Source organism: Capsicum annuum, chromosome 8 (genome assembly GCF_002878395.1).
Source record: "Capsicum annuum cultivar UCD-10X-F1 chromosome 8, UCD10Xv1.1, whole genome shotgun sequence".
In the NCBI taxonomy this organism is placed as follows: Eukaryota; Viridiplantae; Streptophyta; class Magnoliopsida; order Solanales; family Solanaceae; genus Capsicum; species Capsicum annuum.
In genome coordinates this window covers 55,054,328-55,073,305 of record NC_061118.1, presented here as the reverse complement: position 1 = coordinate 55,073,305, position 18,978 = coordinate 55,054,328, and the positions used below count along the sequence as shown (strand labels likewise).

Sequence of the window (18,978 nt, the reverse complement as noted above, 5' to 3'; positions counted from 1 at the left end):
GGACCAATTGGTCTATTCAAAGGCTCGATCACCACCTTATTTTTCTCAATTACAACCGAATTCATAACCTGGACCAATTCTAATGCTTCAAAATCCCCATGCAGATCATAATCTATCAAAGCTCGCTCTAATGGATCATTAGACAAAAGCAACTGCCACTCCAAAGCAAGATCAATAACCGATATTGAGGACAACTCCTCATATATGGCTGGCAATTTTAATGCTCTGTACACATCAAAAACCTCTACTTTATCATGTCTTGCATTGTTATTTTTCCACCTGCCACATCAATGAGTGACTGCCTTGTTGCTAAAAAGGGTCATCCCAAAATAAATGGAACAACTAGATCAGCCTCAAAGTCAAAAATCACAAAATCCACAAGAAAGATTAAAGATCCCACTTGTACCAGTACATCTTCAATAATACCATTTGGTCTAGCAAGTGACCTGTCTGCCAACTGCAAGACAATAGTCGTGGGTTTGGGGCTTCCAAGACCCATCTTCCGATACCATAATATGGGCATGAGATTTATGCTAGCCCCCAAGTCACACAATCCATGTGCACAAATAGTTCGACCAAGGGTAATCTACAAGGTAAAACTCCCCGGATCCTTTAATTTCCCAGGCAGTTTATTTTGAATTTTAGACGTGCACTCTTGAGTAAGTGCAATTGTAGCATATTCAATCAACCGATTCTTATTGGTAACAATATCCTTTAAGTATTTAGTATATTTCAGCATACTCTGTAGAATGTCAACAAGATGAAGGTTTACTTGGATTTGTTTCAGAAGATCTAGAAACTTCTTAAAACTGGCTTCCTCTTGATGCTTTATTGCTCTTTGAGGAAAAAGTAAGGGAATAGTCTTCTTCTCTACACGAATCTCCTCACTAGCCTTTTTTCTTTTACTTTCACTTCTGCATTCTCTTGTAACCTATCATTAGTGACCACTGGATTATTCTGCTCCTGAACTATTTTTTTAGTTTGCAGCCCACTCTTTATTGTAACTGCATTCAGCTATTTAAGATTAGCCTCAGTGTCGCTAGGCAATGCTCCTTGTGGCCTTGTATTATGCAATCCTGCGATTTGACCTAACTGCAACTCCAGATTTCTTGTAAGCAATTGTTGACTCTTCAACTTAGCTGCAAACTATGCCTATAAAGCCTTCATGTCCATCGTAAACTATGCTTTTTGAGCCATAAACTGCTTAAGCATCTCCTTCATATTACTATTCAAAGCAGTCGCCTGATTGTTTTGAATCGGCTGTGGATATAGTTGCACTGGTCACTTATACTGATTTGTATTCTGCACCTGATTTCCATCCCATGAGAAATTAGGGTGGTTCCTTCAATTTGGATTGTATGTACTGCCAAAATTTTGTTGACCCTGATGATTTGCATTCCCCATGTAGTTGACTGAATATGGATTACCAAAATATACATCTGCTTTATGCTTACCTTTTCCACAAACTTCACACCATGAATATACCTGTTGTACTATATTTGTTGTAGCTGCTGGTTGTGTTGTACCCAACTTTAAGTTGTTAAGCTGAGTAGTCATATGGTTCTGCATTGCTACAATCTGTGCTTGTAATGTAGTGAACTGATCAACCTCCAAAACCCCTGCAACCTTCTTGGGAGCATTCTTTGAGTCTGAATGCCAATCAGGATTCCCTTGTGCAATTCTATTCAGCAAGGTATACAGTTCTTCATATGTTTTCTCCAAAGCTTGACCCCTTGCTGCTGAATCTAAGAGAATCTTTGTATTAGACTCACGGCCTTCTATAAATGTATTCACCAAAACATCATTTGATTGATGGTGATGAGGCCAACTTCTGACATGCCCTTGAATCTCTCCCAAGCTTGGTAGAGATTTTATCCATCTTTCTATCTGAAACTCAATATCTCACTCCTTAATCATGCAGTTTTCTGAGATGGAAAAGATTGAATGAGAAACCTTCGAGCACAATCTTCCCATATAGTGATGGATTGGTGTGGTTCATCAAGTAGCCATCTCTTTGCTTCCCCTAGTAGAGAAAAGGGAAAGAGTGTCAATTTGACATAATCAGCACTCACATTTTCAGGAATATATGTATCGCTTATCTCCAGAAAGGTTTGTATGTGTTGCTGCGGATCCTCATTGAGAGTCCCTGAAATTATCTCGCAGATCTCAACAATTGCACCATATTTTGTTTTGATTCCCACCAACCTCCTGGTTCAGGCTTCAGAATACTGTTAGTGACGAAGTGCGTAAGTGGGATTGCCAATTCTCAAACTGGTCTTGCAACTGGTTGAACAGAAACAGCTGGAACAACATGAGCTGGAACATTTCCAATATTGGGATTAGCAACTATAGGATCGCATGTTTCTGCCATCGGTCCCTGTTGAGTGTAGTATTGGGCTTTTCGTCTCTGATGAAAAATCACTTCTGGTTCTACAAAGGGCTCTAATAACTTTTTATCCTTAGCCAGTCCAATGTTCAGCTAAACCTGCAAAAATTCAGCAGGTAAGATCAAGTTGTTAACACTTAAACTTATTATCAAAAATCAAAAATTAAAGCAATTCACTAAATCTATTTGATCCCCGGCAACGGCGCCAAAAACTTATTGTGTCTCTATACACACGCAAGTATACGTGATCGTGCAAGTAATATAATGACTTAGACAGTCAGATATCATTCCCTCGAGGATCAATAAACTAGAAATTTATTCAATCTTTATTCAAGACAATTGAGTATTAATTATTTGATGGTATCAAGATTAATTTGAATCTGTAAATAAAATGTAAATTACTAAACAAGAAATAATTAATTATAACTAGAGAAAAGCAAGCAACAGTTGTAATCAATGATGAGGATGATTCCAGGGTTTAGGTATTGTGAGCATTCATACAATTCTCTATTCTTATCATAGTCTAATTGGTTATCGGGTTGCTGGTTCACAAGGGTTATGCCACGATCTTGGTCTCCCAACCTCAAATCTTTTATCTATTGAATGTTGTAACTACAACTCCCGCAGATTTACAACAAATCTTCTAGATTCATGAAGTTGTCTTCTTGCAAGTGAACCAAGCAAGGCTTCTAGGTATATCCCTATCCTAGATGCTAATTCAAATCCCTTATTTTATAAAAGAATAAGAACCTTGCTCCCTAATTTCTTCGTTCTATCCTATTATTCTCCTCCTGAATTCATATAGAAATATAAATTTATTCTAATGGTGGCCAATCATTAAAATAGTAAGCTCAAGAAATTAAGAACAACCCAGATTATACTCCAAAAAGAAACTATGAATAAGAATATTAAAGAGTAATCATGTTCTTAGCCTCAACCCCAGAAATAGGGTGTTTAGCTACTCATGTTTGAATTCATCATCCAAAATAAGTAATAAATCATACCCAAAACAAAACTTGAAGTAAAGAAATTTTAAAAAATATTTTAGAACCCTAAAAGAGAGAAATTTTTGCTTTTCCGCTGATGCTCTGCTTAAAAAAAAAGTCCCCTACATTATCTTGGATTTTTCCTTTTATAGCAGGGACAAATCACTTAAAATATTCCCGATTTGTCCACACGGCGCGTTCGCTCCATGACTTCGATTGCTATTTTCCATTAGAATCTAGGAAATTACGGAGCTCAAATATCCCCTGACAATTGTAAAATGCACCCTCACCGCGACGCGCCACTATCACGGTGAGCCACTGGATTGGGACAATTACAAAATAGTCATCCTCCGCGATGTGCTAAACCTTCAGGTCACCAAATCTGGTAAATGAAACTACTCCGCGACGCGGTAGTTTCACGAACCTTCACTGGAATTTGACCATTGCTATTTTGTTGATCCCCACTACGCGGAGTGTCTTCAAAGGAGGATTCCTACTTTCTAGCTTCCATTTTTAACTTAGCTTCACTCCTTTGCATTCCTTCACTACTTTCATATCCTCATTGTATCTAATTATGCACAATTCTTCATGATTTTGAACCTGAAAGTACTAATCATATCCATTAGGCACGCAACGGAATAAAAGTTGAATTATACTTAAGAATTCATACAAAAGTTTTTGAACCAAGTCTAAATCTGGGTGCATATTGGTGCTTTGAACATAAAAATATGCCCAAGATCAATATACACCATGAAAATACTACTAAAGCTCACTATCTTCTTCACTCCAATCGTCTTCTCTGGTGTATTTTTCACCTCGTCTTTTATCTTAACAAATGAGTTACATTGTTCTTCCAGTTGAGTGAATACAGATTCAACTTCCATCTCCATTATTTTCCTATCACTGTAAGCACCAACCAATTCTTCCTTCGTCTTCATTAACTTTAATATTTAATTCATGTCCTTCACTTTCTTCACCAACTTTGGAATAATGAACTTAGATCATTCATCAACCACATTATTCCTCCAAAGAAATAAATTACACTTGTTTGATCCATAATAAGGGCAAGACTAAAATCTTCTTTCCGGATTATTATTGGACGAAGAAGTCTTCAAATAGAGTAAGAGATCATGATTGCATCGCATCTCTAAATTCAACATTGGATCTTCCTTGTCTAAACAAATCCTATTCAAATCCAATTTTACATCTTCCACAGCTAACCCTAATTTCAAAAATCACAAATTAAAAATTAGTGAAAATAGAGAGAAAAGTTAGAATATAGTGAGAAGAAGTCGTAAACAAACTAAGAAAAGTAAGAAGATATAAAAAATTTATCAAAGAAAATAAAGAAAACCAATGAAAAGATTTTACCTTTAAGAATGGAGAGGAAAATGGGAGTAGAGTAGAAGAAGGGGATCTACCTCTCTTTAATTCATTATATTAAAAAAATAAAAGAATCTAATGAAAAATATATAAAGTTATGTATCCAAAAAATAGGTTTATAACATTTTTTAAATACCCTTACGCGCTCAAGGAACGTGATTACACTCACTTGTCCAAATGGACAGATATATGCCATTAAAATACGAAAAAAAAAGTTTAGGGGATAATAGGGCCCCCACAAAGTTCAGTATACTCAACTGCAAATTCAGGTAAAGTTCAGGTATTTTTTGGACTATTATCTCATTATATTAATTTAGTTGGTTGTTAAATTAAGGACACTCACAAAAAATAGCCTATGTTTTAACAAAATGGGAGTGTCCCTAGCCTAACTTTCAAAATTAGAACTCATATTCTTTCATCATTTTTTTCTTTTTTATTTCTATCTTATACCTCTAGCCTCTTTTTTTTTTTTTTTTTTTTTTTTCTTCTTTTTTTTTTCTAGCCTTCATTTTTCTCTTTTTTCTTAATTAATATTTTTTATTTTTTTTTCCTTTTTAGTTTCATTTTCTCTTTCTTTCTCATTTTTTTTCCTTTTTTGGTTGTATTTTATATTTTATATTTTTTTTTGTATTTTCAAAAAATATGATTACGTCGAATATAAGTCGGGTATGATGACAGAAACATCATAATCATGTGTTGTATTTGCATTCACCATAATTTTTTTGGCTTTTTTCTTTTTCTCTTTTATTCGTTTTTTACTTTTTATTTTTTTTATTTTCATTTTCTTTTTTCTTTTTTGATTTCTTATTTTTATTTTTTCCTCTTCTATCGCTAACTTCTATTTCTCTTTCTTTTTTTTCTTTTCTGCTTTCTTTTTCTTTTTCTTTTTTGTATTTTTTTCTTTTTTCATGTTTTTCCTTTTTTTCTTCATTTTTTTTCCTATTTTTTGTTTTCTTTTCGTTTCCGTTTTTTTTCCTTCTCTCCAATCACTAGATTCTATTTCTCTTTATTTTTTTTTCTTTTGTTTATTTTTTCTTTTGATTTTCTTTTTTTGTGCTCTTTTTCTTTCTCTTCTTTTTCTTTCTATTTTATATTTTTGGTATTTTTAATAAATATGGATATTCGAGCACAAGTCATGGATGATAATGAAAGTATTATAATCATTTATCGTATTTGTATTCACATTATTATTTATATTCTTATATTTGTTAATATAATTATATTTGTATTTGTACTTTATAGTTCACTCTTGTATTTGTATTTTATAGTTCACATTTGTATTTTGTACTAGTATTTATATTTTATAGTTCGCACCGTCAATTATATTTTATACAATTAACACTCAATTTTAAAGAATTATTTTGTATTTATATTTTATAATTAATTGCATATAGTATTTGTATTTTGTGGTTTTATTTTATTTGAATTTTATTTTCATCAATGCACTTATTTTCTTAAAGAACTATTTTGTACTTATATTTGTAAGTTGAATGCATATTGTATTTATATTTGTAATTTCATTTATTTGAATTTGTAGTTGACAACATCATTTGTATTATTAAATAATTTAAAATAATATTATTTTTCTCTCTCCGAACGCTTGTATTTATATTCATTGATATCCATTGTATTTTATTGATGTAAATTAAATAATATAAATACAAATAATAAATCATACAGAGTCAAATGTTACATTTGTATTAAATGATATCTGTTTATACAACTTGAACCATACACATACAAATGATACTTGTTTATATACGAATACATATGATAAATTTGAAATACAAATACTAACAATTACATTTGCGTTGAATGACATATTTCATATTTATATATTTTAGACTCAAGCAAATACAATTAATCCTTATACTTATTTGTATACAAATACAAATGATAAATTATACATATTCATGGCTAAGCTATTCAACTACAAATAATAAATTTATTTAAAATATATAATTTGATACAAATAAATATAAAATCTAAAATAATAACAACAACAAAAGATGAGAGGAAAAAATAATAAAAAAGGAGAAAAATGAAAAAGAACGAAAAAAGAAGAAAATACAAAAAAAATCAAAGAAAAAATAAATAAAAACAAAATAGGAATAAACTTTAAAAAATGAAAAAGGAAAAAAAGAAAAAAGGAAAATATAAAAAATGTAAAAATATGAAAAAGAAAAAACTGAAAAAGGAAAAAGGGAAAAAGTTAGATAAAACGAAAAAAGAGAAATAAAGAAGAAGAGAATTGAAAAAAGAAAGAGAAATATAAGATAAAGAAAGAAAGAAAATTATGGGAGAAAATAAAGGAGAGAAACGATGAATTGTATTTAATTAAAAAGATAGACTATAAGTTGTAATTAATTGAAACTAAGATTAAATAGAGTAATTAAGAGATTATGTTTGCTAAGCTATATAGTTAACGCTTTAAATTATCAAAATCAAGTCAAATGCAATAGACATTTATTGAATTGATTGTTATCGAATGTTCCTGCCTAGGTCTTTAACATCTTCATTATACCTTTTCAGAAAACTGACATGAAAGGTAGGGTGAATCTTCAATCTTTTTGGCAAGTTCAACTTGTAAGCGACTTCCCTAATCTTTCCAACGGCTTCGAACGGACCGTCATACCTTGGGATCAGTCCCCTATGCCTTTTCTTGATGTGGTTATGAATACGATCGAGCGTGGACGACATTCGATCCTCCGGATTTTCAAAGGCCACCTAGAGTGCACCGAGCACCACGTGATGTGCGGTGCTCTTCCAGCCGCTGGACCCTACCTCGGCTTCGATTGTTCAGTTTTTAATTAAACATAAAATACACTCTCTTTTCTCTTTTACTCCTTTTTGATATTTAAGTATACATTGTCTTAATTAGAATTGGAGATTTTCAATGTATAGACATTGAATATATAATACTTTTGATCAAGAATTTTGTTTAAGTTAGAATACTACAAAATGAAGAATTTTGTTATATTTTATCTTCTTTATGCCACAAGAAAAATTGGTTAATTAATCGTTCATGTATAATTTAATTAAAAAAATATGAAAAAATATAATTAGATTTCGTGAATTTCATGGCAATTCATTCCACTTTAAAAGCTGCAGATACATTAAAATCCGAAATAAATTTGTAACTGAAATTTGTACATGTTCAAAAAGTTAAAATAATCACATATACAAAATAAGTCAAATACATTTAAACACAAACAATATATGGTTCACTCCAACTGATAGCACAATTATACAATCAAATAATATATTATAAATTTTAAAAATTTTGAAATCAAACCAAATCAAATCCAAAAAGTATCGATTTATTTAATCAACTTTTGATTTGAATCGATTTTTAACCAAATCTCATTATTATAAGTGCTCTCTTCTTTCTTTGATTTGCCCAACAAGCAGTGTCCTCCGGCCCTTTGCCACCCTGTTCTTCTCTTTCTTATAGATCGTTTTGCTTCATCTTTTTATTTTTCCATTTCTACTTATATTATATATACAAGATTACTTTGCTTCATCTTTTTATTTTTTCATTTCTACTATATTATAGATACTAGTTTTCTGATAATGCATTGCACGTGTACCAAATTATATAATTCCCATTTTCTAAAATAATAATAATAATATTACTAAAAAAAGCTTTAAGTAAATAAGTTTCTAAACTAATATCAAGTTTTGCGAACATGTTATAACTTAAAGCCTAACAAATAATAGCTTCATTGTGGAGCAAATCTTCACTGCATGCTTTGGCTAAAAGGAGGTATATCTTGGTGAAATATGTCACAAATAATATTGATTATAGTTGAAATAATAAAATGAACAAAAAATGAAGAAAATAAGATAATCTTCTTCTTGGCTGAGACGCGGATATCTCGCTCTCTTTAAGGAGATTCAAGCCCATCGCGGCATAATTTACACCGATCCAGCAGTGTATCTCTTGACTTGTCCCCCAGGATACAACAACCCTCAGATACAACAACCCATCAACGATGTACAACTCTAGCAACTCCGAATTAGTTGATTAGTTGAAGAGTCTAGATCTCCACCTCCAAATCTTCAACATATTAAAACTTTCTTTATCATAGTGAATATAGTTGTAAACATAGAATATTTTTTTTGTCTTAACTCTCTCTTTCACTTATATAGTTACTCTCTTTTTTATAGTGAATATAGTTGGAGACTTACAATATTTTCTTTGTCTCAACTCTCACTTTCACTAATATAATTTTTCGTGTTATCATCTTTTCATGTACCTCACAATATACAACTCATCTCATTTCTTCTTTTATCACAAAGAAAGAAGACATCCTTTATATAGGTGTATATTTCTTTCATTTAGTAAATAAGGAAGTAGTGGATATTAAGTGAGGAAGATGAATGCTTATTAGTTGTTACATAAGTTACATGGCATAAAGAGGTAGAATAATAAATGAGATGTTACAACATACAACTAATGGTCATTTAGGTCATAAGAATGTAGACGGCTAAGTTCATCCAACAATCAAGAATCAAAACCCACATTTTTACCCCACTAATTCATGAGATTAAATATAAAAAAATAATGAGAGCAAAAAAATATTAAGTGATAGAATTATGTATGAATAAAATGCGATGTTATAAGAGTTATCACAAACTAATGACCATTACTTTCTCTACTTTATAATATCCATAAATTATTGTGTAATTTAATTTTAATATTAAAATACACGAAGAGTACACAATCATATAATAAACATGACCAAGCACTCCAACTCTAAGGTAAGTGCCTATACCTATTTGCGTTAAAACCTGATTGATAACTCTTATAGTAAGAGAAAAGTTTATGGTACATAAGTATGGTCTATCAAATATTGAGGTGATTGCACTTTATTCTAATTGAATACAAGTACAATACATTAATAATTTCTGACCTAATTGGAGTCATCACCTAACAATTTCTTTTAGGTATTTTAGCTTATAATTGAAGGTAAGACCAGATACCCCAGAAAATCCACATATATGGAAGTTCCTTCATGTCTCAAGCTAATAAGTCATTGTTATGCGCAAAGCAATCTCTCTCTCTCTATATATATATGTATAAAAGAGAATTTTAGTCCATTCTATGTGGCACCTCTCAATGGCCTCTATTCTCTTTTTTTTTTCTTTTTTTTAAAATTTTTTTCCTCTTTTCATTAATCGATAAAAAATGTCATATTTATTACATCTAATTATATATCATGAGTTACAAAAAAACCTCATTCTATTCATATTCTTGAATAACATGTCTCATTAACTTCTTTTTATCTATTTTTATAGTCTATCAATCTATAAATAACTCATTTCTAGAATTTATTTGCATTGCAATTAGATAATAATTTCTTGGTGCAGACACATCATTAACCACATGGCAATTGGTGACCATTCAATGCAAAGGTTGTTCTATATCTTCTTATTCTTTCTTTTTGAGTATGCTAATATCAGTGTGTTGTTCCTTTCACATTTTACTGTGCAACAGAAAATATTTAGTAATAAAAATATCATGTATGATCTTATTTTTAAATAATTTTTGGTATCTTGCATTGATTCTAATAAGTAAGGACGTGATATGTGAGATTTTAAATTAGTTTCTTATAATTTTTATTCATAGTGCATTATTTTTGTGATGTATTGTTTCTTGCAGGAACGAAAAAAAAGATCAAATGATGTACATACATATGGAAAGAACATTAGGAGATGACTATGAAGAGATTTTAGGAGGACAAAGGTAGTATCATTACCAACCAATTAATATAAATATTTTTTTGATAATGTTTTTTCTTTATTTCATTTAAATGATTTAAAATTAGTATTTTATTAATTTGATTTTACGCAGAAAAATTATTTGATATCTCCTTTTCTCTACTTAAAGCACGTTAAAGAAACAACTTGACGTTGCTCCTTCTGTTTTTGTTATGAATTTTAAGAAAGAAAATAAGTAACACCATGATATGATTTTTGCTCATATCATATGTATTATAATTTCTATATAATACCCATCACAAATTCTTCAAAAATGATGTATTATTAAAGGATCCAATGTAGGTGTAATGATATTTTTGAAAAGTCATTATCATTCATTTATTAATCAGCATTCATTTATAATATAAAAAAATAATATTATATTTTCATTATTTTCTTCTTTAGCTACTCCCGTCGTTTTTTCTTTTTATTTAATTGTTCTGTACTTTCATTTTTATCCTATCGACTACACCTCATTATATCTTGATTATATTATTAATAAAAATGAGATCATTTTACATTCATTTTATTGCTATTTGTTTAATTTCTTATTTATTTATTGTACCAAAATAAATGTGTCAATTACTACTCTTTTATTTATTTATGTTCTTTAATATAAAATATCACTATTAATATCATCTAATCAATATGCCTTTGAGTGATTAGTTTGTATCTCAATATATTAGCATATTACAAAGTTGCTAATGGTAGAGTAACTTTTTTGTGTTTGAATACTTGTACAATTAATTTTTTATGTTTCTATCTAATTTTATTTTGACACTCCCTCTTGCTAAAGTTTGTACAACTAACATTTTAATATTTATTGATTACATCTGTAGAATTAATGTGATGAAGTACAAATCGGGATCATCTAAAGGCTCAGCTGGCTTTGATTCTCGCATATCGTCACTACAAAAAATACATGATTTCATGACTTGCTGAAATTAACCATAAGTAATCTCTCTTATATGTAGAATTTATGTATTTAGACGGCTTAATTTTATTTCAGGTGTATATCGTACATGTGCTTCTTTTGATTTTATTTCTTAATTATTCATTATTTTATGTAAAAGATTGTTTTTCCTTATTTCTTTTCTTATTTTTTGACAAGTATAGGGAATGATAAATGTCATGATTAGGGATGTTAAAAAAAATTCTAATTATTTTATTGCTATTATTTCTTAAAGCATTTAAAGCATCAGTAGATATGATCTTAAATTTAAAAAATAATATCATTATTAAATTATACTTTCTTCTATAGAGATGATTAATTGAGAAAGAAAATTTTAACATAAGTTGTCGATTTAAAGTTTTAAAATTTTGTTCAAATGAATAAAAGTAAATTGTGTTCAAATACTTATATTTTAAATTGGAATAATCTCATCTTATGTGTGTTAAATTTGTATTTTACATGGGTAATTTGAAATAGAATTTATTATAAATAATTTTGATGGATCAAAAGATGTTGAATTGAGTTACTATCACTACTTTGGAATAAAATTAAAGTATATAATAGCTTGAAATGTAATCTGTTTAGAATATACATGTTGCAATGTTTAGATTTCTTTTGAATGGATAGTTTAGGAGGAGCTCAATATTACACTTAGGAGTCATTTGGTTGGAAAGAATTATTCCATAATAATTAATTTCGGAATTAGTTTTTCCACCATGTATATGAGATATTTTATTCTATCACTGTGGTGTAAATGGTGGGATATATAATGCTGGTAATAATTAATACGTCACACCAAACACAGAATAAAATAGTTTTATTTTATTCTGAGACTATTTATCCCTTATACCTCACACCAAATGACCCCTTAGTAATGTGTTATATTCTTTCTCTTGTTACATTAATCAAAGGCTATATTTGTTAGATGTTATATTTGCAAATTATTATTTGAATATATTAAGAACTTTAATTTGTGATAAAAATAGCTACTGGTGATGTTGAAATCTATTTGTAAAAGAATATGATAAAAGGCCATCGCTCTTCAATATACTAATAATGATTTATTTATTGTTTTTAAAAATCTATTACCATCAGTAGTTCAGCATGAAATTTATGCAATTTTATATTTAATTTTAGTTTTACATTTCTATTCTTTAGTACTCCTCAAATCATCCTTAAGGCATGCTATGAAAAGTTATTATATAACTAACTGTACTTTACATAGTATATAACTTTTAAATAACCCCATTATATATATGCTGTATTAATAATTCTAAATGCATGCTGTTTATGTATTTCCTTTCTCATAGAAAAAAATGATAGTATGTGAATTCATTATCAAATGAAGATATTTATTATAATATAAAAGAAATAGATAAACTGAAACAATCGATAATAAAAAGTGTATGTATTTTGACTTTTATTACTTAAAATTTCATCATCTCTGAGTTTTTTGGTATCTCATGTTTTGGATTGGATTTTCTTTATTTGATATTAATCTAGAAAATATAGTGTTATAGTTAGACTTTGGAATATAAAGGGGAAAAATTGAAACATTTAATTTTTTTTCTCTAAAAAACATTTATGAGAATTAAAGCAACCAATTATTTATCCAATAAATGTTATTTAAATTTGCTCCTATCGTTTCTCCAGGTTAAGCACTTAAGCTAGATATTGAAGCAACAATTATTTAGACTTATATTCACACTTATGATTGGTGTTGGAGTTAATCTCTTATACTATCACTTAAATAGTAATTTTTTTTTTATCTTTGAAAGTCACTCAACTTTGTTTTGTAACACAAAAGTCGCCCAATTTTTGTAATTATCTCAGTAAGTCAAGTCGCCCAACTTTTGCAATTATCTCAGTAAATCATTCTACTTTATTTTATAACACAAAAATGACCATTTATAATTATCTTAAAAAGTCACTCAATTTTGTTTTGTAACAGAAAATTCACTTAACTATTGTTATTTGACAAACAAAGTCACTCAACCCATTTAAGCTTTATATTTTGATTAGGACGGTCCTATCTAGATTCATTCTGGTAAAACCAAAAGAGTGTCAATCTAAAGGCTAATTAAATTAAATAGTTTTTTATTTTTTAAAAATTTGGCTTCACAAATTATGTCAACAAATATTTACCAAAAATATAGCTTGAATCGGTTGGTAACTTTGTAGGTGGAATGAAAATAATTGAGTGATTTTTTTATAATAAAATAAAACTGAGTAAATTTATGAGATAATTATTATTAGTTGAGTGACTTTGTGAAGTTGAGTAAATTTATGAGATAACTATCATTAATCGAGTGACTTCCTTAGATAAATATTATAAGTTGAGTGATCATTTGAGAAATTAACCTTGCTAAAGGTAATAGTTATGGCTCAAATAAGAGATCAGGATAAATGAAAAATTAGAAATAAAAAAGAAGAAGACAACATAATTTAAAAATGTAATTAAACTTCGTGAATTCAATTAAGCTAAAATTCTACAAAGTTAAGATTTTTTGAAATTTTATCTTTCTTATGGCACAAAAAACTTTTGTTAATTAATCCTGATATAAGAAAAATGTAACTAAATTTTGTGATTTTCAAGGTAATTTACTCTACTTTAAAAGCTACTTAAACATAGAACCCAGAATAAATTTGTAAAGAAAGTTGTAAGGGTTCAAGAAAATTAGAATAATCACCTATGCAAAATAAGTCAAATCTATTTAAACTCAAATCAGATGTGCTTCACTCCAACTAATAGAACAGTTACAAAATCAAATAAAATATTATTGATTTCGAAAAATTAAGATTAGACCAAATTAAATTAAAAAAGTATCCATTTATTTAATCGATTTTCGACTGGATCAAATTTTAATCAAATCATGAACATTTTTATATGGCGCAATTAATTATTTTCGATTCACCTAACCCCTCCTCGCTTAATGATAGCTTATATATATATATATATATATATAATTTGATGATTTTGAATTTCTCTTAACATTCTTTTAGTGATTTATACATGAATATTTATGTGTTCTGTTAAGATTTGTTGTATATGGACTATATTTTTATGCTTTTAGCTTCACTTCACCCCTCCCGCCGGATCCCAAAAAATTATAGGTGTAAAATTTTTTCGGTATCATATATATACGTGTGTATGTTTGTATATTGTAATGACTCTCTAAGTCATTTTCTCGATTTTCGTATATTTTTGGCATTTCATGCGTGGCCATGATTCATTTATGACTTGTCGAAATCGTCGGTTCAATTTTCGGACAGTTTGCTTGGGTTTTAGGCTCATTTTCTTGCTTTGAAGCTTTCGCTATTAAGAAATCAATCTTGGACCAAAACTCCTAGTAAACGACCTTGGATGATAAATTTGTCGTCGTTAGCTCCAGAACGTTGATTTTAGGCTAAGGGGATCCTTGGTTCGAGTGTCAAGGCTTTCATACTCATTTTGGGCTACTGGGTAGATTTGGCAAATATTTTGTCGAAACGATCTCGGTTGGACAATTCTATGATTTCTTTAAGTTTGAAATGTCAAATTTAGTATAGTAGCATAATTTGTTTGCGCGCATGAGATTCCGTACCAATTCTGGCCCCTTGTCAAAGTCCGTCGGGACTTAGGAGTTTTGTTGGTTCACAACATCCGGTGCAGGCCAATCTTGGCCTTCGCGTTCACAAAGGGTAGCCGGCCTAGCTGCTCAACTTTGCTCTTTGCATTCATGGTAGACCTGCCACGTTTGTGAAGGCTTAAACCGGTCTGAGCCCGCTTTCATGATAGGAGTCCCGCATTCATGATGGACCCTTGACAACCCTATATATTGTTGTCTCCTCCGTTTTTTCTCCATTTTCTTAGTCCTAACCCGCCATTAAAGGACTATTAAGCAAGGAAAATGGTGGAAGATCGTCTAAGAGGCTAAGATAAGTTAATTTAACACCTCTTGATCATTTTTTATTATTTTTTTTCTCAAAATTTGTGCTTTTTTTTGTTAACCCCTAGAAATTAGATCTTGAATTTCCTCAAACTTGTGGACTGATTTGGACCCCGATTTATATTTCGTAGAGATCAAATTTTAGGAACATATTCCTTGTTCTTGGAGGGACTTCATGACAAATTAAATTTTGGATTTTTCTTTGCGGGCACCGCATGCCTATTTTTGATTCAATTTTTGGTCCGAACTTTGATATTGCAATATGTGTCTCGTTTTACTAGTATTAACGTGTAAATTATAATTTTACTAGTGCGACGTTATTTTTTAGATTGTGGGACAAAGATAAGTGATTTACGGACGGTTCAAGATTGCGATTCGATTGTGAGCTAGGCTTCAGTCTACTTTTCTCTATGAAATTGTAAATTGCATAGATACATGCTAGGTAGAGATTACAGGATAGGTTTATACTTAATAATATTATGACTTGACATATTTAGAGAATTTATAATAGAAAATGACTTGAATCTTAGCCTAGAATACTCATTATGGTTGTGGGATCCCGACTATAGATTGATATGAATGACCCATTAGTATAAGAATTACCATATTACTTAGTGAATTAGACGGTATTTTCTTGATTAGATCCTTGTAATACCCTGCACTTTTCCTAGCTTAAATTCGTCCCTAGAATATTAAGGGATAGCTTCCAAAATGAATACTATTTATTTCATGTGGAATTCATTAGATTTAGTATTTTCATTGCGTTAAAAATTGAATTAGCTTTCCAATGATATAATATTCGCCTAAATCCGATAACCGAGTAAGAAGTTATGGCTATTTTAAGTTCAAGTCGTAAAACACCATCGTTTGGACCCTTAGTGCATTGCGGATTGGTGTAAATTCTCAATTGGCCTATTTTAGTGGCCCTCCATGATATTGGCACGTTGCGGGGAGGATCGATTTCCCATTTGTCAATTTTCAGAGGTCTAGCGTGATAATGGCGTGTCGCGCCATATGCCAAAATGACATTCCAAAGGGGCACCGCCATGTCTCCACATCACAGGATTTGCCCAGTTTCCATTCGTCAATTTCAAGTGAGCCACACGATAGTGGCGCGTCGCAGTGGCCACACAGATCGAAAAAATGTACATTTTCCTATTTCGTATAAAAGTTTAAAGGGGATACTTTGGTAAATCCCCAACCCACAATCCGTCCAAAAAAAAAAATTAATAATATTTGAGAGCACTTTATGCTTTATTCATCATTCTCTCTTAAACAAAACCCTAAGGCTCTTACTTTCTCTCCAAGAAACCTAAAATTTCCTCCATCAATTCTCCAAGATAATACAAGATGGAGAATCCCCAATTCAAGAACTCCAAGAAGTCATCTCCAAAACATCAATAAAGATCCAAGATTCAAGTTCTAGCATCTAGATCATCCAACAAGGTATGTGGGGTTATGAACAAGGATACTCCTTTCATCCTTGTGCCCAAAACTTATTTTAAATTCAACTTTTACTGAAGTTTATATGATTTTCCAGGAAATTCAAGTTAGAGTTTATACCCATTTTTGTTGTTTACAAACTTATGAGATTTCCATTGATTTAGAAGTTGAAATTACATGACTTTATTCATATTTCTATGCACTGTGCAGTAATTTCCAGATTTTAAGTTGATTTATGAATGTTTACATTATCAAACATGAATTTTAAGATGTTTTAACATGATATTGATGCATGGGTCATTACACCCTAATTAAGATTTTCTATTTTGAGATTATTTGTGCTATGTGCACCCTCAGATAAGATTATCCTCAGATTTCGATAAAGATTTGTCCTTTTGGTCCTAAGCTAAGATAAAGAATCCACTTTGTTCAGATAACTTGAGATTTAAAGAAAGAAAAGCATAATTGGATTTCTTGTAAACCCATGTACTATTTTTGAAGTGGATTTCTTAAGATTTTAAGCAGAAGAATGGGAGTAGAATTTAGCACCGAGATGGGTAGGTTACTACGATTTCAGACCCCAAAATCACGTGCCAATGTAGGATTCAGATTTATCCCCACTTCTATGTAGATACTCGAATTGTAATCACTAAGATAGAAGTTCTATTCCGATAATAAGGTAGAACAGCCCTACCTAACGGAGGCCAGGCGTGGGACACCATGGATGCTCATATTGTGTATATCGATTAGAAGAACCTCCCAAAAGATGCCCCCTACTCTTTAACAGTCTATTGATTTAAAGATTTAAGATAAAAACATATATTTTGAAAGCTACGGTTTTAAGATTCTTAAAGTCTTGAGATGAAGTATTTTCTTTACAAATTGATAAGATAAAGTTGCAGCTTTCAAAAAGAACAGATTTTAAAACTGAATGTAATGGCTCATAAGATTTATATTTTATGCTTTATGTATTATGATTTATGATTTTTATATTTTAGATTACTCAAGCCCATGTGAGTCATTTATATTTAGCATGCATGGTTTTCTGTATAAATTCTGATGATATTGTTTACTTATTGCATTCACCCCCATATACTCAGTACATCATCAAAGTACTGATCCACATATACGTTTATGTGCTACATTGTCTCATAATGTAGGTTCAGGTGCTCAGTCTCAGCATCGTGAGTGATCTTTGAGCATCTCATCTACATCCCTGCAGTTGGTGAGTCCTCATAGTTTGGGAACTTAGTTATTCATACTTTCAGTTTATTAGTAAATGTTCCTATATTCATTTCAGACAGTTTGAGTCAGCTGGGGCCTATCCCAGTGACTCTCTAGATTCAGATAGTAGAGGCTTGCCGGACTACTAGATTTAGTGTTAGACTTTTGCTTTAGTATTTAGATTCTTAGTATTGTCTTACCAAGATTTGTGATGTTTCTATGCTTTAGATAAGATTTCGGCATTTATTGTGTTTTCATATTCATATTTCCCCTATTTTAAGATTCAGACTTCGTAAAAAGTAACCAGGGTTAGCTTAGGACTACTTGTAGTTTGAAGCATCGTGTGGCGTCCTGGGAATCATATTTCAGGGTGTTACAAACTTGGTTTAGAGCCTAAAGTTTAGAGAGTCCTAGGGAGTCAGACAAGCTGCGTTACATAGAGTCTTAATCTTCTGTGTGAAGCGCTCCACATCTATGAGCAAGAGTCTATGGAGTTTTTAGGAAATCATCTATTCTTTTATGATCTATCGTGCATTCAATGTCTCTATCTGCTTCTAACTCATGCTTTTATGTGATAAAAAATGCCTCCTCGTCGAGCTAACGGCCGTAGAAATGATAACCAGCCACCTCATCCTACAGATCCTTTGAATGAGAATGTGTTACATGTAGAATTTTGGGATGCCTTTTAGGTGCTAGCCTAAGATATTACAGCTAATATTCAGGGCAACCGTTAGGCTGCAGTCCTACCTCATCAGGATGGGGACATAGCCGCAACCAGAATCCGAGATTTTATGAGGATAAATTCGTCAGAATTCTTTGGGTCAAAGGCAGGTGAGGACCCACAGTTGTATCTAGATGAGGTAAAGAATATCACTTGAATTATGCATGTTTTTGAAGAAGAAAGTATAGAAT

At 30.7% G+C, this 18,978-nt stretch overlaps 1 long non-coding RNA gene and 1 other non-coding gene across 3 annotated transcripts; both read left to right on the top strand.

Annotated features, from left to right (window-relative positions):
• The first annotated feature begins 1,810 nt into the window (after positions 1 to 1,810).
• On the top strand, positions 1,811 to 1,916 carry LOC124886781. Its single transcript, XR_007044191.1, has one exon. It is a non-coding gene; the product is annotated as a small nucleolar RNA R71 (small nucleolar RNA).
• Positions 1,917 to 10,034: 8,118 nt separating this feature from the next.
• LOC107852336 lies at positions 10,035 to 11,524 on the top strand. Of its 2 annotated transcripts, none has more exons than XR_001669403.2 (3): positions 10,035 to 10,173; positions 10,421 to 10,504; positions 11,358 to 11,524. It is a non-coding gene; the product is annotated as an uncharacterized LOC107852336 (long non-coding RNA). The 2 variants fall into 2 exon arrangements; XR_001669402.2 differs by lacking the exon at positions 10,035 to 10,173 and adding an exon at positions 10,234 to 10,332.
• The last annotated feature ends 7,454 nt before the right edge of the window (positions 11,525 to 18,978 follow it).